At 41.3% G+C, this 24,045-nt stretch overlaps 1 protein-coding gene across 1 annotated transcript in view; it reads right to left on the bottom strand.

Annotated features, from left to right (window-relative positions):
* Window positions 1–1,288, bottom strand: part of LOC111216861 (serine/threonine-protein kinase PAK 4-like) — a 34,287-nt gene extending 32,999 nt beyond the window's left edge. The window contains exon 1 of the mRNA XM_022738493.1: window positions 1,163–1,288. The gene's annotated coding sequence lies outside the window, so the exon portion shown is untranslated. The remainder of the gene's footprint in view (window positions 1–1,162) is intronic.
* Window positions 1,289–24,045: the final 22,757 nt, after the last annotated feature.

Raw genomic sequence — 24,045 nt, 5'->3', positions numbered from 1 at the left:
GCTACCAACTCCATCCTTAAGTGGCCTTGTTGCCCAAGGTCCATTCCTCACTTTGTTGCTAATTTTAAAAATAAGTAATAAGTAATGTTACCTAACAACAATACAACTTTTCAAAGCTGAAATCTGCTAATACATATATTATGCTGATCTGTCAGTGCAATTTTTGTCACCTGACAGTGGCTCGTGGTGAACCTGACACTCAGTTGCTTCCTCATACAGTTATACAATCTGAAAAAACTTGCAGAGCATGATGTAGTTGTGGGGGTTGCATTTGATAAGAGTGCTCGCTGCTGGGGTATGGTTTGTATGTGAGGGAGAAGAGTGACCCCTCCATACAGCTCTGGCATCCCAGGAATGTGTGGTGTGCCCAGCACTAATCGCACAACCTTGCTGACTGAGTAACTGCACGCAAAATCTCTCCTCCACATAGAGAAGGGAAGAGGGAGGAAAGACATGAAAGATCAGTGGATGAGGAGAAATTACTTGTTCAATAAAAAAGTGGGGTCAAGGAGGGGAGAAAGAAACTTAATAAACTTCTAGACAGACAATATCCTTTTTCCTCCTTCAGTCTGCCCTGACAGTAAAGGATGAGACACACAAGCCCGTTTCTGCTTCACAGGTGAAAATGAAAATTCAGTATGTTCGTAATTAAACTTACTGGTATATACGCACTGAAATATCACTCAGAGAATGGCAAAGAGGCAACCCTGGTCAGGGTGTTTCACGATGGCTGGCAGGCAGATAAGAAAAGCCAATGTTACCAGAACCAGGTTGTCTCCTGAATTTGCCATTAAGCCGTCCAGCGAGCTTAGAGTGTCTTAGCAAGGCAACAGCCCTAACGTAAAATTAGCTCGGTTAGGTGTTGAGACCTGCGGCTTTTAAATGTTCAACAACTTTCAAAAGTGATTTGCCACCAACTTGTATTCTGACCATACTTTGAAAACAACATGATTTACATCTAACTGTAAGGTTTCCTCCCCATAACACATACACACACAGAGCAAACAGAAACGGTCTGAGATCTCCTCAACCCTAGTCTGGCCAGACCTCATAGCAGCTAACGCTAGCCACTGTTAGCAGCTAAACAGGGAGCAGGGACGCGCCACAAGCTAGTGCACAACACTCCTTTACTACAATAATTAGAGGCAATGAGCCTACTCACCCAGAAACTCCCAGGAAAACTTGTTCTGCTGCCACCGCGGCGTGGAAATAAACTTTCCCCTGTTGAAAAGAGCAGAGGCGGACCAACTTTGGGCAAACTGTGTGACATTAGCCGAAGTCTCACTTCCCCGACGCCATGTTGGACTGGGGAAAACAATACATCCGGGAAACTGCAGCCAAGTACCATGGCAACCGTGTCTTCGACTGGCCGCTGTGGAGACTATGGGCTCCTGCTCCTGAGACCCTCAAGGATGAGCGGTATAGCTAATGGATGTATGGATCATTAAATACATAACCACATGAATAAATCTAGAAAAAATGGATAACATAAACACGAGACATTGAAGTAATGTGATATTCTGCCCTACAGGCAAATATCTTTGTCCTATGTGTTACATTTTCTGTGGAGAAGTTATCCTGTTCTTTACCTGGCTGAAGAAATGCCTGTAAATTGAAATATTATTGTTCAAGCTCTTTTCTAAAGACATTAAAATCCAGAGGAACTTCAATGTTGCTGTTGCTATGTGGATATTCATTCATGTAGTTTATTCCAGTGACATTCTGTCTGTCATTACACTCATAAGATTTTGTTAAAATGGGAGGAACTTGTCAAACCTATGGGAGTACAATGCATCATGTCATGGGCCAGAGGCCTGTTTTGTTATACAGGAACCCATATCTATAAGTCTTTCTGTTTCACTCCTGTTTCATGACTTTATGCACACATTAAAGATTCAAGGCAGGAACATTGTATCAGCATCAGCAACTTAAGGAGCTGTACAAGGTGAAACTAGGATGGCACTCAGTAGAGCACATGCCTCCACCAAGGTCAAATATTTCTTCTACCAGATCTAGGTTATAATCTGGATCTGCACCAAATTGTAAGAAGTCATAGATCTCACCGCCATCAGGATTGGTGCAAATCGGTTCAGTACCTTGTGTATAATCCTGCTAACAAACAGACAAACAAACAAACAGGGGTAAAAACATAACCTCCTTGGTGTTGGTAAAAACACTTTTAAAAAAAACTACTCTGCTGCTTCAAAAGACAACAAAGTCACCACAGCAGTGGATGAATAAAAAATTACTCTGAACTGTCCAAGCTGCCACGAGGTTGCAAATGAACCATGATCCTATTATCCTGAAAAAGGTCAGCCATTAGACTGCCTGAATGAAGATATCATGTCAGTACTAACAAGTTCATGCTTAGATTTTCATGCAATCTTTCAAGTCAGGCTCAGTTTACAGATCACTTATTGTTTCATGGCCAGTGGAGAGGCTCGAAGTCTAATTCACACAATGCAGATCAGTGCAGGAAAAATGAAGTCATGCCAAAGACAAGTGTGAACTTCTACACACTGTCAGCACTAAGTTTATTAAAAGAGCTCATCAGGCAACAAACTCAGACTGTGACAGAGGAAAAAATAGAAAACCATAGAAACCAGTAAATAGAAAACACTGAATGGGTAAAACAAAATAAGATATATTATTAATGATGGAAGTACAAATAGGGGACATAGAGACCAACAACCAGTCCAACACTATTGAAAAGAAATTTAAACAGCATTTTTTAAGAAAACAGTGCCTTACTGAAACTAAAACATTGTGGAACACATTTGAAATAGAGAGGGCAGCTGAACACAGATTTTCAGCCTGGTGTCAAAGAAACAGTATATATATATATATATATATATATATATATATAATATATTATGAAAAGTTCATTGAAAACCAAGTCGGGACAATATGGCCAAGAATTATTTACCAGGTTCATGAATTTATTTACATTTTTGTCACTCCTTTACAGCTGTATATTTCTAATAAAATCATGTAATATCGTATAATGCTATACAGTTCAACATCACCACAAACTGTAGCCTCCAAAAGACCATAAAGTTGAATCACCACCTCTTCAAAACAGTTTCAACACAAACTGAACATTATGTCATTTATTTTATGTATTATGTAACATTATGACACAATGGAAGATTTCTGCCAGTAGCTTTCTGTGTTTAAACACGGTGTTCTGCTACTTGGCAAGGAAAGTTTATCTGTACAGCTTATTTCAACATAAAAGCACTGAGACTAGATAGAAAAGACAGTATAAAAAGACACATGAAACTGAAGAGAAGAATTAGGTTTGTTGTGTTTATATTTGTCATTACTTCCTCTGATGATGTCTGCAGACCTCCTGCTGCACGTGTCGTTTTCTATAGTAATTCTGTAAAACGTAAACCCTGTGTTCAGGCTGAACGTTTGACCTCACAGGTAAAGACTCACAGGTGAAGACTCACAGGTGAAGACTTAGTGGTAAACTGGTCATTTGGTAAACTTTGGTTCAGCTGAATCTGCCCTGATCGGACGGTTTGGTAGCCTGTCTCAGATGTTGGTGAGCGAAGTGTTGCTCAGTATGGCGACAGTGAGGATACCAGGGAGGTCGTTGTCACGGCAATTGCCCTTGTCCCTCAGGTGGAGCGTAACAACAACATTTACACATCTACACAACTCTGTGTCAGCTTGACAGCCGACACACACACACACACACACACACACACACACACATAAATACATTCATTTATTGACATTCATGCCAGTACTTTCCAGCTGTACATAATAAAATAATATATAATTCCTAGCAATACAATCCGTTAACATGACCTGGACCCATGTATGGATCACTCAACAAGCTAACAGGGCTCAGGACCAGGGGCCCGAGAGTTCATGGGCCCCCTGGGTCAGAATCTGTTTTCTGTATGAATTGATTGTTAATATTTCTTGATTCATTTAGTGTTAATCATCCATGTCTAAGCTACAAAAGCAAATCACATCCCCACAGTTAGCTTAAAAAGAGCTGAGGAAACATTCAGGCACAGTGCAGTGTGGCGTTTGTGTTGATTTTTCAGGTTTTAATCTTACAGTGTATAGAGGTCATTATCCAGTGGACAATGCATGAGGACAGATGTGGCTCTTTGAGATTCAAAGGGAAAGACTACTTTTTATTTTATTGGTATAAATGTACTGTACATATGCTTTATATACTGGTTATGCTAAAGAAAACTGAGAACTGTTTGCGACACACACTGACTAAAGAAGAGTTAAGGTTCCATTAATGTTCCAAGTATTTTAATAATGGCAAACACAGATGAATACAGGCCTTGTAGCTGTCTGCTATCACGACTGTTTTACAGTCAGACTGTGTAACTTGCTGTAAGGAGTTACAGCACCGTCATCTGCCATCTACTGGCAAGAAAATAACATTGGTGACACAAAGAATTTAAAATAAGTACCAAAAAATAAAGGATGTGGTGCGAGATGATGATGGCATTAAACAAATATCCCGTAAGGTGTCTTTCTTTCCTCAGAAAAAAGTCAAACCTACCTCCATCAGAGTCTTGACCTGCGAGTCCGTCAGCCCTCAGTATGTGGACCTGAGTGACCAGAGAGGGATAACCACACAACCCTGACCAGCAGGTCTGTGGAGGCTCGTCTACAGTCAGCTCCCTACAGGAGAGACGGACAGAGACAGATGAAGTGATACTTGTATTTGTTCTTTATCTACAGTCAGATGTTGTTATGTTGTCTCTCTCATTGGTTTTGCTGTGGTTTAAGTTGTCTGGAACAAAATCACCTAAGGCTCTATCTTACCCCCGCGCAAAGTGAAACACCAGTGTCTTTGTCTTTGTTACAGAGCGACGCAGTCATTTTCCCGTCCAACGTTTTAAATAGCAAATACACTTTGTTTTTCTTACTGCTATTTATTTTAATGTCCTTTGCACAGCACTTAAAAAGAAATAAGCTTGACTTGACTAAACTCCAATGCTGTGTCCTCAGAAACTGTGGTGTAAATTGGACCTGTGATTTAGTCTGAACCTCTTTCTGTGTTCTGTAAAAGTCAATGAAATGTCATCAGTTGTTTAACCTGCTGCCAACCTGAGGCCTGTGTTCCCTATGAAGCAGGATCTGAGGTTATCAGAATCAGAAATTCTTTATTAATAGTTATGTTGCAGTGCTCCATTCCACACATACAAATATAATAATAATAATAATAATAATAATAATAAAAATCTAAATATAACCCCCCATATTCAAATATAAAAAATATACCCTGTCAGTAATAAACATTATATAATTAGTTAATATTTACATGCCAGTCACCGTAAACAGTGAATTTGTCTGAACTGTCCAGGGATCAATCAATTGACTGATCGAGTCTCAGAGGGAAGAGTTGAACAGACTGATGGCCACGGGCAGGAATGATTTCCTGTGGCGCTCTGTGGTGCAACGTGGGGGAATGAGTCTCCTGACCAGCACATGGTGGAGAGGGTGTGAAGAGTTGTCTAGTATTGTCCTTATCTTGGGCAACGTTCTCCTCTCTGACACTGCTGTCAGAGACTCCAGCTCCCCTCCCACAACATGGCTGGCCTTGTGGATGAGTTTATTAAGTCTGTTGGCGTCCTTCACCCTCAGTCTGCTGCCCCAGCACACAACAGCATAGAGGATGGCGCTGGCCACCACAGACTCATAAAACATCCTCAGCATCGTCCGGCAGATGTTAAAGGACCTCACCCGTCTCAAAAAGAAGAGACGGCTGAGGTCCTTCAACATCTGCCGGAGGAGAGCACCCTTCTGTTTTCTGTCTGATGATAATAACAACAATCATAATCATAATCATAACATTAGCTGAGGCTGTATAATAAGCATAGAGTAGTTTCAGACAGATCAAGATCTCGTCCTCCGGCTTCTTCACATCGAACACGTACTACAACACAGAGAAAAGAAACACACACGTTTTACTACAGCCTGTTCTTTCTTGCACAACAGAGCTGACACTATCACAAAGTGCAAACTTTTGTCTATGAATAAAACCTGTGGGTTCTGGAGGAAGGACTGCTTGTTGTTGGTGCAGCCCCCGGCTCGGTTGAGAAGTGGGTCGTCATGGCGACGCCAGGAGCCCCGCATCACAGCTTCCTCCCAGGTCTTATGGAGACTCAGGTAGGACGTATTGATGAGACGACACAGGATGAGGTCTGTGAAGTTAATGATAAAATCATCAAACGTCATCCTGCGGGAAAGGAGAGACAGAAGCATGGATGAGTAGAAAGGCTTTTAAAGTGTTTCCTATCTTCCTATCTTACCCCCTTTAGCAGAGGAAACACTGGAGCTTCCTTTACAAAAGGAAAGGAGATAATGCTGTCCCACAATTCCTTGCTGCGGCAACATTTAAAGTGACTCACCGTTGTAGTTTCACCCCAGCAGACACACATAAAAGTAGAAACAACAGAGAAACAAACGATTTTCTGTTTGTGACTCAATCAAAAACGTATAGAAATCCTTTTATTATTGGCTGCGCTCCACATCCATAAATCGAAGTTCTTCTCTGTCAAATCCAGTTAGTCATCATGAGGAACAAGCATATATATCATCATCATAACAAAATATTACATACATTAACGTTGTTTCATTAAACCCCCGCCCATTGTGAATGCACTGAAAAATGAATTTTCTCTACTCAAAAAAAAATGTATGTAAAAATGCCAAAACGAAAGTCTCTAGACTTACAGTATGTCTGAATATAAGTTAATCTGGCCTCTTGTTCAATTCTTCTTCTTTTCTATAGCAATGTTTGCCAAGGCTCATGGGTATTGTAGTATGCCGAGTTGTTCACTATGCCACACCGACAGACACTAAGACTGATGGTTATAACGTGAACATGTAGGTCTGTTACATTATTATTCATTCACACACACACACACACACTCATACACACACACACACACACACACACACACACACACACACACACACACACACACATACACACACACACACACACACACACACACACACACAAACACACACACATACACACACACACACACTTGGTGGATGTGCTTACTTGGCGTAGGCCTTCTCCACCAGTGCGCTCCAGAACTCGTTGCTGTCATTGGAGTGGCAGTACACCAGCTCTCCGTTCACCGTGGGCAGCCGGTCATCGATCACCACGTCCACCCACTCACCAAACCGCCAGAACTGGAAGTGGAAGATCCCGGCGTATGACTCCGGTTTTTCTTTATCCCACTCCTGGTCCTTCCAGTCAGGAATCACCTGGGAAAAACGAAAACACGTGAGACTGGTCATCATCTCATCAAAGCTCAGGTTTTATCTCAAACATAAAGTGAGATTTGAATAATGATTTGTAAACTGAACAGTGGGACAGTGGCACAAACTGTTGGGCCCTGCACATGTGCAGCCTCCGTGTGTTAATCCAACACTGTCACACTTGAACAAATGTAAATGTATCAATCATCCAACTTTGGCCCCAACGATGAGAAATGATTATTAGTTATATTAGTATATTAGTTTTTAACATGTGCTAGTCCAGTCTGCTGCAACTCACAAGAATACTGTCATATTGTTTTAGATATATTATTCTGTTAACAGAAATACTTTGTTAACAGAAATACTTCTAATAACGTAAAACATCAAAACTGATTTGAATTCCAGGCTCTTGAGGGCCCTCCTCATGTTGGACCCCTGGGTCCCACTTAGCGGTTTACCAGTGTTGACAATAACCATGATATTTAAAAAAAGGAAATATTCTGGATGAGATGGTGGGTGGGGACACATGGTCAGTCTTCATGGAAAAGTCATCATATCATTGAATTATAAAAAAAACAATAATACTCCAGAGTAAAGTCATGTGACAAAGTACTGTACATGATTATCTGCAGTAAATAAAGTAGTTAAGTGTTGTGGCCTTACAAGAACCAATAAAGTCTAAGTACAGAATTAGTGTATTGTAACATTACTGAATACAAACAGAGAACATTCAGAATGTGTTTGTGTAAACTGATCAACATGATGTGATATCTATTATTTATATTAAATATATATGAAGGATTGGGCAGTAAAGTTCTTAATGGACATCTTTCATGTTGTCATAAATTGTCCAAGAGATGGAGACACCGCCCCCACATTAAATGTCAAAGCCTTATATATCACTGGCTCTGTGAATATCTGAACTTTGACCCCAAACAGCTGAATTTCTGAAACTTACATAACTTAAATAACTTGAGTCATTTGATGAACTGAACATGAGGTACAATATCCACTCATAGTGATTCTTCCATCCTCCTTGTTTCAGAAATATATTTATTTGTTTCTCATTTGTTGTAAAGTTGTGTTTGATCAAATTTCTCCTATTTTGTGTGAATGTCAAGTAATTAACACACAACCAAAACCCTGGGCCGAAGGTAATTCTACATACTGTGATTGTTAATTGTAACGGCAAATATTCACATTTGACAAGCCATATATAAATGGATAGAAAAATAAATAAATAACGAGCATATAGGCAATTAAAATAATAAGGATTAAATACTAGTGTTATTACATGTAGGCTTGCCACATCAGGTGTTTGTCGCCAACAGGTTAGAAGAAATGAAATGTTACCTTCAGCAGTATTGTGCCTGTTTATTTAATAGTCTGAGGTGATTTTGAGGGGACGGTCTGTAGAAAAAAAAATAAAGAAAGCAGATATAAGCTTTCCTTATTCAAACTTGAGTCAAAACATCAAACGTCTCATTTCATTCACTTACACTGGTAACTGGAAATATTGCCAATAATAAGAAGCAGTAGCATCAGTTAATGTTGGAGGTTCTGAAAGTCTCGACGGTAAAACACATTGACAACAAGACTTCTGTCTTTGAAAGTCTTTGAGTCGGTGACCGTTGGTCTCCTCCTGCACTGGAAGAATACAATCTGTGTTTGTGGCAATTTGATTAAATATGACTTTATTAGGAATACGCAGCATGTGAGCATCATTTCAACTAAATAATGAAGCTAATAAAACTAGAAACAGGATCTAGACGTGAACAGAATAGGTACATAAAAGTAGATGAATGCATAGAGCTACTGTGTGTTAGTGTAATGGTGTGGACACTGACCTTATCCTACATAGTTTGATAAAAGTTTTTCTCTTGCAATTCTCATCCTTTTCTCAGGATGGTTGATTTGCCGGTCAACCATGTTTGGTCCTTCACACATGACTTCATTCTGATCACAGAGTCTATAGTTTTATTCCTCTGTTCATATTCTCACACAGTGAATGAGCCGAAACAACAGAACCAGATCTGACACTCATGTGAAATCTGCAAGATTTTACAAACTGTTTTCTATGTGACACCTGTGTGAAAAGGAAAGATGTGTAAAAAGAATATTAAGCATTTGAAGTTGTGATCACTGACTCTGGGACTCTAACACACGAGACTGTCAGCACCACGAGACCTGGTCCTGCAGTGAATGAAACTCTGAGCCCACCCTCTCCACCCGTACACAGACCTGTCTCAATAAACCCAACAAATGCTCCCACATTTCTTTTGAGTGTTAAATTCAGAGATGAGCTCAAAGTATTTCAGTCTCTCTTTTCTTTGTGATCATGCTTCCTCTGGTGTGAACGGTGTGTGTTTCTCAGGAAGGGACAATCTCAGCAGCAGCTAGCTGATCTAAAAGACACAACACGCACTGTGGAGCAGAAATACAAAGAAGTGATGGATGAAATCCAGGCACTGTACACGGGCAGCATTTCATCCTACAATGACGCTCTTAGAGCGCAGGTATCTGACAGAGGCAGTTCTCTTTAACCTTTAACCTGAGACAGGTATATTATAGGTGTCCTGACTGAGTCTCTGAGGCTTGTCCTGTTTCAGTTTTGTCTCCTGTCACTTCTTCTCACTGTGGACAGAAATTAAGCCATGACAATGAAAAGACAACGAAGGAGAAGACTGTTGAGACCAAGGAGGGTCTGCAGTTCTGCCGCAAAAAACAACAACTGGACAAGATGGTTGATAGAGAGCAGCAGTACATTCAGCGAACAGCTGAAAAGATCAAGGCGGTTAAAGGGCTGCAGGTCAGTTACAGCTGACGGCTCATCAGCCTCCTTAAAAACTGAGGAAAGTGTTATAGTTCCAGTGATCTCTTGTACCATGTTGCACCACATCACACAAATAGTTATAACAAGATAGCACCCAGAGCTTCTCTGGCCCAACAGTGTGGCCCTGGCAAACTATTTGTCCCCTTAAAAAAAGGAGCCTTTGGGGGCTCAGGGGGTCCCGGGCTGAAGCCCCGACCCTGACGACACCACTGGGGGCGGACAGGTGGCCTCGGGTCACCGGGAGGATCTCCCGGTTCTTCCGACGGGCCGTCCGTCCCCGCTCCCACGGAGGACTCCTGAGGGCTCTGAGGGCCGGACCACGCTTAGCCCCTCCTGCCGGCGCTCCGGCCGGTGCGGTGCGAACGCACATTGCGCAAGGGCCGAGGCGTGCGTCCGACAGGATGTGTGGGGCCTCCACCGCAGCGGTGTGTCGGTGGGCTGCGATCCGGCAGAGCAGAGTCTTCAGCCGCGGGTCCAGTGGGAGTGGTGAAGTCTGACTGAAGCTAGAAATGGCTTCTATTTACAACCTCGCATCTGCAGACTTTGTGACGTCGTTGTGACATCATGATGATTTTGACGTCACAATGATGGTGACGTCATTGTGACGCCACAATGCTGTTGACCTCATGGCCTTTTGCCTGAGATCAAGGGAACTGACAGCTGGAGGGTTTTTCAGACGGTTTTAAGCAGCCAGGTATGTAGAAAGCACGAATTTAACAGATTTTAATAGAGATGGAATCTAGGAATCTCTCATAATTTATTTATTATTTTATTTTTAAAATGTATTTGCTTTATGTTTTTTTAGGTCAGCACTGCTGATTTTACTGACTAGGCTACTTATTGACCAGTGTGAAATAGTGCTGCCATCTGAGGCCCTCATAAAGTCAGGTTTGTGAGTTCATACTGAAGCTCAAGACAAACATATTCACTCTTGTTTTACTGCAGACAGAGGTAGAGTGAAACTAAATCCATTTACACAAGTGCTGTTCTTAAGATTCAGTTTCAGGCCACTTCATGATTGTACTCCTTTACAGGTCAGAGGGAAATGTTGTAATGTTCACATTCCAAACATGGACACTATAACACTCACAGAAGTTTTTATACCTTTAGTACATTTTTCTAATAATGCTTACAAACTTTTACACAAGTGACATTTTTTAATTCAGGATTTTTTTCATGTTGTTGCTTTGACTTCAGTACAGGATCTGAATATCATCACTGACTAAAGACAGACAATCATAAAAACATACAAACAGATCTGTCACTTAGCTGATGTCATGATTAGTATATAGACCTATGACAATTCAAAAGTTCTAAACAACACTGATGGTAACACATGGCATAGAGAGACATCAGATAAGGTCAATACACTTAAACCTATACATGTAGGTTACCTTTCTGATGCTCATAATTATCAACGTGGGTCATGCGACCTAACATTTTAATTTCTACACCACTATCAAAGACAGTGTATAAACCGAACGGTCTCATCGGAGAGTTTATTCTGCACAACACTGTCCTCTAGTGATCAAATGCACATCCTGCTCTGCAAAGCCACATTCAGTGGTTTCCAGATGGGAACACAGTCTACAAACACAAAGTTTAATGCTGTTTAATGAATCTGTATGAATCAATGAATAGTTTTATTCATGTGTCTGGTCATTTAAATGGTCCATCTCTTACTGAATTATTCAGACACATTGATCAAAAACATTTTTGATGTTTACCCACCAGCATCTAACAGCACAAAAGACAAATATTAGCAGCTTACACACACTGTCCCATTGGCATTACTCAGCCTAACAAACACATATTATAGAAATATAAACAATCAAAACCCTGCCAGAACAACATTTACATTTACATTACGCCAGCGTTAACAGATAAAAATAGGATTTTATCTATGAAAAGTTATGTTTCGCCTCCTGTTCTCTGTTTTAAAGTTAATGTGTAAAAGGAATTCATTAAGTGCTCTCCTGAGCTCGCATCAAACAGAAATCTGGAAATTGAACATGGAGTGATTTCTTACTTTGAGACAAATTATAACCTTTCTCACAATATTTTTCACATTTGTAATGTTTGTAATCCAAATAAGTTCTCAGTTTTGGATTTTGCCAGAGTTTTTCTCTCCCTCTTTTGTAATATTTACCTCTGACGTATTTGAAGGCCTCTTACACATTTGTTTTTTCGGAGATCATTTTTGGAATTTAAGATTCAGTGACTAATCACACTGATACTGAAGCTGCTTTCAGATGGGGTCCCTTGGTGAAAACTTTAATGTGGATTGCAGTCTCACTGTAAGTTGTTTTATTAACATGGAAAAGTTCTATAATGATCTAAAATATGTCAAACACCTGAAGACAGGTGCATTTTTTAAAAATTGTAACTTATAATAAGAGTTTCATTTTGAAATTTTGCTCTTGTGTATTTTCCAAGAAGGACACTGAGATGATTTTAATTACTGAGTTTATAACAGTGAGTTTATTAGAATTAACAGAGAATCTTTGTGCATACTCCATCTGCCTTTCAGAAGACCAAGACATCTCTATTCCTACAGGTGAATTAATGAAATTAAGTTTTCTTTCTTTGTGTGTGTGTGTGTGTGTGTGTGTGTGTCTAAGTTGTCTGGCTTTGCTTCATCTAATCCTGCAGTGGAAGCAAATTTGGTAAATCTCGTGTATCAGCGTTTCTTTTTCTTGTCAACCTCTAAATTCAGATCAATAAAGTGTAGATGATCTCAATCTGCTGATTCCTCTGAAAATTCTCCAAGTTTATTCCCATCTTTATTTATCCAGGGAGATGTTTTGCTGAGCATGCTCGCTCCTTTCCAGCTTTCCTTCACCGTTGTGTTTACATTGCTGCATCCAGTACATTTCCTGTGTATATACAGTATATACTTCACTAATTGATGCACTTTCACTATGAGAATTCTGTTTGTGCTTTAAGGTTTCTTCCTCTGGCCTTACTGTGTGCTCTGCCTGTTCATGTTATTCTCCTGTTCTTTTTGTGGCTGGACATTTTTCTCTATTTCCAGAGCTGTTGTTATAAATATGAATTTGTTTGGAGGTGACCGCCTCTTTGAACACAGGTCAAAGCTGGAGCAGTCATATGTCGAAGGCTGTGAATTCTGAAATCACAGCATATCCATATTATCCTCTCAACTATAGTCTTTTTTTTTATAAACCTGACTTTTGATTTCAATTTTCTGTGAATGTCAAATAAATGATCTATACTTTCTCGGAGACGCTCGCATGGCTGAGGCCACAGCTCTGACTCTGAGGACACCTGTGCTGAAAATGTCAAAGCCTTTTGACAAAACGGCTCAAACAGGAAACTCGTTCCGAAGTGACTCTGCTCCGCAGCTCAGCAGTTTGATGAGCAGACTCGTTGGTTTCCATGTTGCTCTGAAGTAATGAAAGGATACATGATTGGACGGTGCAGAGCAGAGCTTAGTCATCAATCCTGCCAGTGATCACTGGCTGGGTAATTACTTCAACAGGGGGTCAAGTGTGTCGGACACAGGAGGTGAAGGACAGAATTCATCTCACAGCATAACATTTTATGACCTAAAACCCTGAAATGTAAACACATGAAATCAGACACTTATCACTCATGTGCACAGCATGAAAATCAGCCTACTAATCTCTTGTGATGTAAACCTAATAAAAGTGACCATATAGTATATTTTTCACTGTTGTCAGGCCAGACGAAACATCATGACTCTCCCATAAAAAATAAAACGCTTGACATGCTTTTAGAGTAACTCAAGCACCTACTTGAAATACATGGGCAGATAAAAACTCTGTTTGTCACAGCAGACACTGTAAACCAGACACAAAATAACTGCACCACATGAACATTGACTGGAAATGTCAGTTCAACACGACTATTTTTAATCACGCAACAAAATCATTTGTTTTTCGAGCATTTGATTCTATGTCACATAAACAGTGAGTTCATGTTATATGCAACAATAATTACCAGGTTGCTGAATGTTTGTTTTTTATGTTTATTAAAAACAAACAAAATGATGTGTCATAACTGTCATACATCTCATTTTATATACAAACAACATTATATATTAGAATTTTAAAGTCAAATTTGAGTCAGTTTGAAGTTGAAAACAAACACAGCTGCTGATTGTGTGTGTCAACACAGTCCAGTCATCAAATCCTTTTGTTCCTTCATGTCTGATTTTAAATTCACAAGACAAAGGCCGGCAGTGTAAATCTTCTGAAAGTGGACGTGTCAGATGAGCTAAACACATGTGCACTGTTCACTTTCTTCTGCCTCTTTGAGTACATCATGCTGTAATTTATCACAGTTAGAATCACAGCTTAAGTGCTTGTCTGCACTAATAAACCACTTCACCTCTGGCCCTTCTGAAGTAAAAACCCTCCCATCAGCAAGATGACGTCACTTCAGCTGAAGACGCGCTTCGTGTGGATCAGTCACTGGCAGGAAGCAAGTCCTGGAATTCATTCAATCAGATCCTCCTCAACTAAATTACATTTATTTTGAAAACATCATGAAGTGCACACTTCCTCTTCTGCGTAACAGTGGACTAAGAAAAGAAACAGTGAGTCCAGTGATGGTAGTCAGGTGTTAACAGCTCCTGTTGGTCTGAACTGCAGCAGCATGCCAGACAGGACGGCTAGCTCTGCTGAGTCACACGAGGCTCGTCTCCAGGTCATGGCTGCTGTGTCCTGTGAAGAAGAAAACCACTGCTGACAACACACACACACACACACACACACACACACTGAGCAGTGATGAGAGTGACCTGGCTCAAACACATCATTGTTTTCCTCGTCTCTCTCTTATATGTGATTTAGAAGAAATACTAGTTAATATGGATGATCATTATAACAACATGCTGTATCAAATACAAACTGACATTTGTTTAAGTTCGTTTAAAAGCCAATTCTGCTGCATTTAAGTTGCCTCCACATACGTAAGGAAAACCAGGTGATGTGTGTGTTGCTCAGCTGTTTGCACTGTTAGTGATATTAAAAAAAAAAACATCCTGCAGCCACAGGAAAAAACAAACAAACTTAGATTTAGTTGTGTCATTTATATTAAAGCCTATATCAGACAACATCTTCCAAACTTAACAGATTCTGGGTTTATTCAGTAAAAAAAGGAGCCTTTGGGGGCTCAGGGGGTCCCGGGCTGAAGCCCCGACCCTGACGACACCACTGGGGGCGGACAGGTGGCCTCGGGTCACCGGGAGGATCTCCCGGTTCTTCCGACGGGCCGTCCGTCCCCGCTCCCACGGAGGACTCCTGAGGGCTCTGAGGGCCGGACCACGCTTAGCCCCTCCTGCCGGCGCTCCGGCCGGTGCGGTGCGAACGCACATTGCGCAAGGGCCGAGGCGTGCGTCCGACAGGATGTGTGGGGCCTCCACCGCAGCGGTGTGTCGGTGGGCTGCGATCCGGCAGAGCAGAGTCTTCAGCCGCGGGTCCAGTGGGAGTGGTGAAGTCTGACTGAAGCTAGAAATGGCTTCTATTTACAACCTCGCATCTGCAGACTTTGTGACGTCGTTGTGACATCATGATGATTTTGACGTCACAATGATGGTGACGTCATTGTGACGCCACAATGCTGTTGACCTCATGGCCTTTTGCCTGAGATCAAGGGAACTGACAGCTGGAGGGTTTTTCAGACGGTTTTAAGCAGCCAGGTATGAACTTAACTTTCACTTTCCCATTTATTTACATTTGGGTCATTTAAATAAAATCAGTGGTATTCACACTGAAATGATTGCAAACTTTTGAAACTGTTCCTTCAAGTTAAATAAACCTTTATGGTCAAAGACACTTTTATTGCATTCATTTCCATGGTAATATAAAGCATTAGAAATTATATCAATTTGTTCCAGGTTTGACTTTGTGGGACATTTTAAGAAGTTTCCAGCTCTAACAGGGAGCTGGAAACAATCCAATCAAGGCCCATTTTTTTATTGTTTGTTTGTAGAAAAAGGTTTCAACTAAATTAGGAGTTGTCACTGATGCAGCAACGTAGACACGATCCCTCATGATCCAACCACAACACGTGACCAAACAGCAGCTCTCACTGGAGTCAGATTCTGGGTTTATTCAGTGGTGGGCAACAACTGTGCTGCTACATTTGATCCAGACACACATGAAAGGAAAAGGTCACAACTGTTCAAGTCTTCTTTAGAACAGCATATTAATATGTTAGCAGGTTCTGTCTTGGTGAAATCTTCTTCATGGTCAGACTGGACATGAAGAGGTCCCTTCTTAATGTGTTGTCAGTAGAAGTGATGGAGACAAAATCCAAATGTGTAAAAATGTATTCATAAGTTTGTGTAAAGTTAATAGGTTTCATCAGTAAGGTGGACAAATCAGGTGGGTATGTCCCAAAGCTGCAGGCTTTTCAGTGTAAACTTGTGTACACTGAGCAAAAATATTTATGCAACAATTTTGTTTTTTGCTCCCATTTTTCACACAAAAGGCTTCCAGCTTTCTTTCAAATGTGTTTAAATCCACGTTAGTGAGCATTTCTCCTCTGTCAAGATCATCCATCCATCTGACAGCTGTGTCATATCAAGATGCTGAATGCACATCATTACTGCACAGGTGTGCCTGGGGCTGGTCACGATAAAAGGCCACAGTAAAATGTAAAATTTCATTTTGAAAAAAAGTTATTTATTTGGCATTGTATTTGTGGAACAGAAAAAAAAAGTGTGACCACCATTTGCCTCATGCAGTGCGTCACATCTCCTTTGTACAGAGTAGATCAGGTTGTTGACTGTCGGCCCGCTCCTCTTCAGTGGCTGTGTGAAGTTGCTGGAAATTGGCAGGAAGTGGGACATGATGTCGTGCACACAGATCCAGAGCATCCCAATCATGCTCAGTGGGAGACATGTCTGGTGACTGTGCAGGACGTGCAAGAACTGGGATGATTTAAGCTCCCAGGAACTGCGTACATCATGCTGCAACATGAGGCGTGACTGCTTCAGTATACACAGATGTGAGTATTGTTTTACGACAGAAGTGAAGCTGTCCTTCAAAATATTCTATTATTGAAACTATACATTTTAAGAATTTCCAGAGATGTGTGCTGCTCAAATGCTTTCTGATATTTTTAAAGTTTCAGGATCTTGGCTCTAGACTAATATTAAATATTACTAATATTAAAACTATTTCATTTTGATTTTGCATCAATGATCTTTCACACACACCTGCAAGCTGCCCATAGGATCACAGTCAGCTCGGGGTTAAGTGAAAACTTAAGAGTACGGACACAATAACACAAACACCCCCCAGCATTAAACAACCTTCAAGAATCACAATGGAGGTGAGTCATCACCAAATCTAAAATGAAAAAAGACTGTATTTAATGCAGGGCCGCTGGATTCAACTGTACCTGATCATGTTTTTGTGTCCCAGCTGCAGTGAAGTGTCCACCTCATGTATGTGCAGAATATTTTTAATTGCATTTTAACTGTGTTTCACTTTGTATGTGATTCGTCTCAGAAACAAAACGGATCTAAAAACCATTATCATTATAAAAATAACAGAATTGTGCGTGACAGGAACTTAACACCATGACCATCAATGCTGAAATACTGACAGCAACACAGTTTGGAGGGTGAAGTTTAACAGTATCTGACACAAACAAAAAGAGAAAAACCCACTAAAAATAACTAGAGTAAAAACATCTGGAAGGTTTGTTTCCAACATGCTGTGTATCTAAAAGGACAAAATCATTGGTTGTAACTGTTTATTAAACAGGACGTATGACTGATTGTGCTCCTTGTTGTACTGTGAGGTATTTTGGAAGTTTGGAAGACTTCACAAACACTCTCCATCTTCCCAAACTGTAATAATAATGGATAAACACGAGAAAGGTCAGTGGATTTCGAGGGCTGAGGAGAAGGCCAAGCTGTCGGCCGCGCTGTGAAGGGCTGAATGTACTTCTACGAGTATATTTCCTGCTGTAATTTACAGAATCCGGCGACTTATACAGAAAGTGGATGTTGGAGAAAGCCACAGAGGTTTGTTTTGCAAAAGCAGAAACGTTCCAGATGTAAAATTCAGAGCAGCACTCAGCTGATGTCAGCCTGGCATTTCTAGTGAAAAGTTCAGAGCAGGATGACACCTCACGACCTGCTGCGGTGTCTGTTTCTGCTCATGTCGACACAATGACGACACCCACACTGGAATAAATGCATAGTTTATTATATCATAACAATAGATTCTCAAGGCTACATTGTAAATAAAACAGTCTAATAGATTTAGGGACAGTAGAATAAATTATGAACAGGAAGTGAGGTGAACAAACTGTGTCATCAAGAAGAGGTACAAACGTGACATTGCATTGAATATTTTACGCTCATTCTGTGAGGCGGTGCAAGACAAAAGTTGCTCTAAAAAGGTAAAATTTCTGCAACTACTGAGAGTATAGTGAGTGATCGCCTTGCATTTCATACAGCTACGAGCTACCAGAGATCACACATTTAGGCTACTTCTGCTACAGTACAGTATCGCTTTAAATTCCTCTAGATACCTGAATAAAAACAGCATCCAGCTGTGAACGAAAGAAAAGTCAGTCATTCCTCTGTAGGCATATTTTAAAAAGAAATCTCCATTAGTGCAGAACAGTGGATCACAGAGTGAAGTCCTTCAGGGGACCTTGAAGGGGGGTCTGAGGGGGGTGCATTCGGATCTTTGGGGTTTTTTTTTAAGTTGTTTGGGGGGGGGGGGGGGGGGTTGGGGGGGGGGGGTCCCCCTCCAGGGCCGGCTCCAGAGATCGTTGACAGTGTCTCTGAGGATTTGAAGGGTTTACATGATTCATTTGGGGGTTCAAGAGTTCTTCGGTGGTTGCAGTGTGGTTTCCTAAAGTGTGTTCTGGGAATCTCTGAGGATGCTCCACAAGGTTCAGGTGGGATTCAGGGATTATAAGGATCCTTGAGGGGGGTCTTGAGTGTATGAAGGGGTCCTTGTGTGGTTTCCAGGAGACACTGTCTGGGTTTCAAAGGTTCTCAAGGTGGCAGAAATGATATATTTTAAAAGCACTGGGAAGCATGGATGGATTACTGAGCCGGCCTACTGGGCACAAAGATGCTAAAAATACAAACGTCCACATCACATGTTTTTCTCCTGATCAAAGTATTTTGTATTATACCATTTGTTTTTGTTGATTTCTTCCTTCATATTAAAACTACTGTTAATACTGTCAGAAGCTAAACAATATTCAATTAACAGTCAAATCAAACAGAGGAAAGCAGCAAATCCTGACATGTGACGACCTTGAACCAATGTTTGCCAGGTTTGCTTGATAAGCGACTTGGGCATTTTTTAATCCACTATCAAAACTGCTTTTAGAAGCCATAGTAACATTCGTCAGCTCTGCTTTAAGAAAACAGAGCCGTTATCTCAGGCTGTCTCTGGTGGTTTCCTATGTGCTGTAGTATTTAGTGAAGTATCTGTACAGCAGTGGATCTGACAGCTCCTCATCATCTCCAACATCAACTAAACACCGAAGTTCAGCAGCACTTGAAAAGTTTTGATTCTGGTTCATCTTCAAACATTTCAGGGAGTCTTTAACATGTCTGTGTCTCCAGGCTCATAATCCACCCATCAGTTACGGGATGTTTGTACTGTATGACTTTCAGAGGAGCCACCATTTTATCCCCCACACAGTGAAACATCCCAAACACTAAATCAGGAACCAAAAAAAAAAAAAAAACATCCTTAATGCAGATCTGTAAGACGGACTCTTATTGGTCAGGAGAACCCGTCCTGTGGGTTTGAGTTGTGAGACAATAAAATACTAACAACATGACCCCCTCTCAGCTCTGTGTGTTTAAGTAAAGCAGGAGAAAAAAAACCCCCAACAATAACCCCCCCCCCCCACCTGCATCCTGCATGCGGAACACTGATGCATCCCGGCAGCACTTGCCTCCTCTGTCCTCCTTCAGGTCCTCAGTTAGCATCCCAAACTCTGGCTGCAGTCATGTCTCTCTGTGCACCTTCCCCCTCCCATCCGTCCCCGCTGCAGCCTCCTGTTAGGTGTGTGCCGACACCTACATAATATGTGTAGATGTGTGCGTGCGTGCGAGTGTGCGTGCTATATAGTCATCCAAACCTCGGCGCGCCGTCGGTGCGGTTCTGCGCCTCGGTGCAGGTGCTGTTGTACTGCGGGTCAGGTGTCCAGAAAAACACATAGTAAATCACCAGGATGAACGCGGCCACGGACACGCAGAGGAAATAGGCAATCGCCATCGCCACTTTCACCCAAATCTTAGTTGACATGTTGGCGTGCTTGGCCCGCAGCTCGCCGGGATAGCTTGGCCTCCGCTTCATGTCCCCGTTCAGCTTCTCTGCGGTCACGGTGACTTGCCTGCTGGCCGCTTTCATCTTGGTTTGAGCGCTGAAACCGTTTCCAACGATTTTTCCTCCGCTGACTGTTGTGTGTTCATTTGAGTCCGGACAGCAGAGCCAGCAGCCCCCCCCCTCTCCTCTCCTCCGGTCCAGGTAAAGGATGCAGTCTGAACCGCAGAACAGCTGCTCGGGTGCCGCCTCCGCCGCCGCCCCTGGTGTTGTGTCTGCGGGACGGTAGAGCTCCCTGACCCCTCTAAGTCCTCTGAGCGCACCGGGCAAACTGAACTCAAGGAGGCTTTCCGTGGCATCAGCTGGATGGGACCGTTGTCAAGTTAACCTGGGTAAAAGAAGCCGTTTCCGGGTAAACATTTCAAAATAAAACAAACTGTCGCTGCAAGAAATGTGCAAACAAAAGTAGGGCACTGGATTCTAACTCGTTAAGACCAGTATAATAGTATTACAAACAAATAAACTCTGCATCAAATCATAGATAGGAGGTAACAGGTAAGCATGAAAAAACTGAGATGTGGATGAGTGACTTAATTATTAGTAGGCCTATTTAGCTCCATTCACTTTCAAATTAATAAAGTTGAACACAATAATATCCAGCAGGCTATTTACAGTGTTGACACACGACAGGAGGGTGATCACAGGTTTCTGCAACTTGATACTTTACAGCCTTTGATATGGCAGATTTATGGAAAGGGTAACTTGTTTAACCCAGAACAGACAATTAAAATGATTATTTCAAGAATTTCCCCAATGGAAATCAAATCAAAAAGACGTTTAATTTAAATTAATTTAAACATCCTTAATGTTTTTTATCACCTTATTCTCATTTTAATGTCAGTGTTAGCATATTTTCAAAGGCATTCACAAATAATTCACTCTCTTAAAACTTGTTGTAATTCATTTTAGGTGTCTGCGAAGCAAGATAAAATTCCTTCACATTTCACGTTGTATTGCCTTAAACCTCTTTTATACTACATGTTACTGAGATGGAAGCACAATGTTAAAGGCCTGCGGGACTATAATTTTAATGAGGGAAAACAATTCCCTCTTATTCTGAAGGAGCACTCACCGCGTTTCCGGCGCCGCTCAGCGTGTCTGTGTCGGACTTGACGCAGCTCCGGACGAGGAGGGGCTGAAAGTACGCAACACCCAACGATTGGGTCATAGTTTGAGGGAAACGTCCCGCAGCAGAAGATGGGAGAGATGCAGTGATCGTCCACAAATGATCAACGCCTCTGATTCTCTCCTGCAAGTTCTGCAGCCGGTCGTCTCAGCCCATAAAAGAGACATCAGAGCACACACACCCCCCCCCCCCCCCAAAAAAAAAAAAAAAAAAAAAAAAAAAAAAACCACACACACGAATCACAAGCCGCAGCCATAAAATACAGGCTGTGCATTGAATGGGGATTTCTAACGCTCATTATGTGCTGTGAACGAGAGATGAAAAGAAGAACTATGGGCCATTCTTCTTCCTGTCCTGCAGCGGCCAAGGTCACAATGATGCTGAAGATTCAAGCACAACGCAGCACTGTGGGCATTCAGTGTGTGCATGAAGCAGACTGGTTTTCATGCTCCTGCTGGTGAGCAGGACATAAATTCATGTGTCTGTGTGTGGTGGATGAACAGAGGGGCAGCGGGTTATCAGCACACGCACTTCAGTGGATGTAATCATCCGCAGTTTGATAAAATATTATGAGCATCTAATCTTTAATCCGACATGAATTCAGTCTGCAGCTCTGAACATCATCATCTACAGAAAAAATAAAAACACGTGTCATCAGAGAAAAACATTTATTGGCTAAATGAGAAAAACAAAAATTGAAAGCAACAGTGTGCTTTACATTTCATGTGGGTCACGTTGTGGAAAGCTGTACGAACATCTGGAGTCTGTCTGCCTGATGTGTGAGCTGATGGGGACATTTATCTCATCCATGGCTTCGACAACATTAAAAAGCTACAGTTTCAGATTCGTGCCTGTCCTGATCATTTTTTGAAAACAGCTGCACACCACTCCCTAAAACGCAAACCTTGTTAGTCGTCACAGCGATTTCATGTATCAAACAGGAAGACGTTGTAGAAATGGGTGTACATTGAAATATCTACGGCCTTAAATACAATCTGTCATCGAAGCTCAGAAAAATAAACATCCATATGCAAAACCCAAAAAGAGGAAACATAAAAACAATATTTTTTTCATAGCTCACAGGCTACATTTTGCACAAACACCCAGCTGTGGAATGTTTATTTAAAAACTGTACATATTGCAGTTCCTTTCACTTCAAATGCATCGCTTTTATTCCTCTGATAGAGAACACAAAACATTAAAGCGTCCCATTTATCCCTGTGTCTTCAAACGCCACAGGTGAGCCGCTACAACTAACATGATTCAAAGGCCGAGCCGTTTGCAGAAAACAAAGCACAAACTCCAAAACAAACCAAACTGAAGCCCTTGGTCTGCTGAGGTATGAGTGGAGGGTTTCATCTCAAAGCTGTCTATTAAAACAAAACACTGCAGCCCAAAAATTCCTTATGCAAGAAGTAACTCATGTTAGTGCACTTTAGACAATTTCATCCAAATAGACTGTTATTATGGCTGTTTGAAAAAATGAATTTTTAATGTAAAACCAATAACTCACTAATATCTTTTTGAGAAGGTTGTTTTCATTAAAGCATTTTGGGATGAAACCCTTGATTTAAAAAAAAAACAAACTATCTATTTAAAGAGGCAGTGTGTCATCTAAGGAGAGAGGGGAAATCTTACCAGACGGATGTGACAGATTCCCCTGTAGAACTGGCCTCCGATGATTCACAACCCACCAGTCTCAAAATGAAAGCAAAGACTGAGTCAGTGAAACTATAATATGTTTTCTGATTATGACACAGAACCACATCATTAACAACAGCAAATGCACCCACTGCTTAAAGTACATGATTGGTATTTTGAGATGAGGGAATAAGTGTGAAGACGTCACATGATGCCCTTAAGCGAGACACCTGATCCTACGAGTTAATCCGGGTGAGAGCATCAGCCAGAAATGACAAAAGTCATCAAAGTTTTTCCTCAAACAGCGAGTCGGTCACTCTGATCCACACCTGAGCGACAGCGTTACTGAAGCCAGTTACTCTGCAACACACACAGCAGGCCTGTACAGCTGGCTCTCATGTACAACATAAAGTGAATGACACTAAGAGCATCATACTACCTGCAGTGAAGCTCATGTAAACAGTGTGAAGGATCCTTGTTTTTGAAAGCTGTTTGTTACGATATTTTTAGAAATATTTTCTCTGATGATGATCATTTAAAAAAAAAAAAAAGTGTCGGGGGTCTGATAGGAGAAACAAAAGTATTTGCATGTACAATCTTACAAACGGAGTAATTAAAATCCACAAAATAAAACCAAAGAGCCGGGCAGACTGGAGGGTGGAGACCCATCACTACATTATAAAGATTAATGGATCTGAGATCAGTGCGATGGAAAAGTCACAGAGGAGTTAACGTTAGAGCAACTGTTTAAAATAAACAGTGTGTAAATAATGTCTGAATAAAAGCTGACTCAAGATGATAGTAAGAGTTTAGTGGCTGAGGGT

The sequence above is a fragment of the Seriola dumerili genome, unplaced genomic scaffold (assembly GCF_002260705.1).
Source record: "Seriola dumerili isolate Sdu_G_001 unplaced genomic scaffold, Sdu_1.0 BDQW01000036.1, whole genome shotgun sequence".
Taxonomy (NCBI): domain Eukaryota; kingdom Metazoa; phylum Chordata; class Actinopteri; order Carangiformes; family Carangidae; genus Seriola; species Seriola dumerili.
This window is presented reverse-complemented; position numbering and strand designations above follow the sequence as displayed.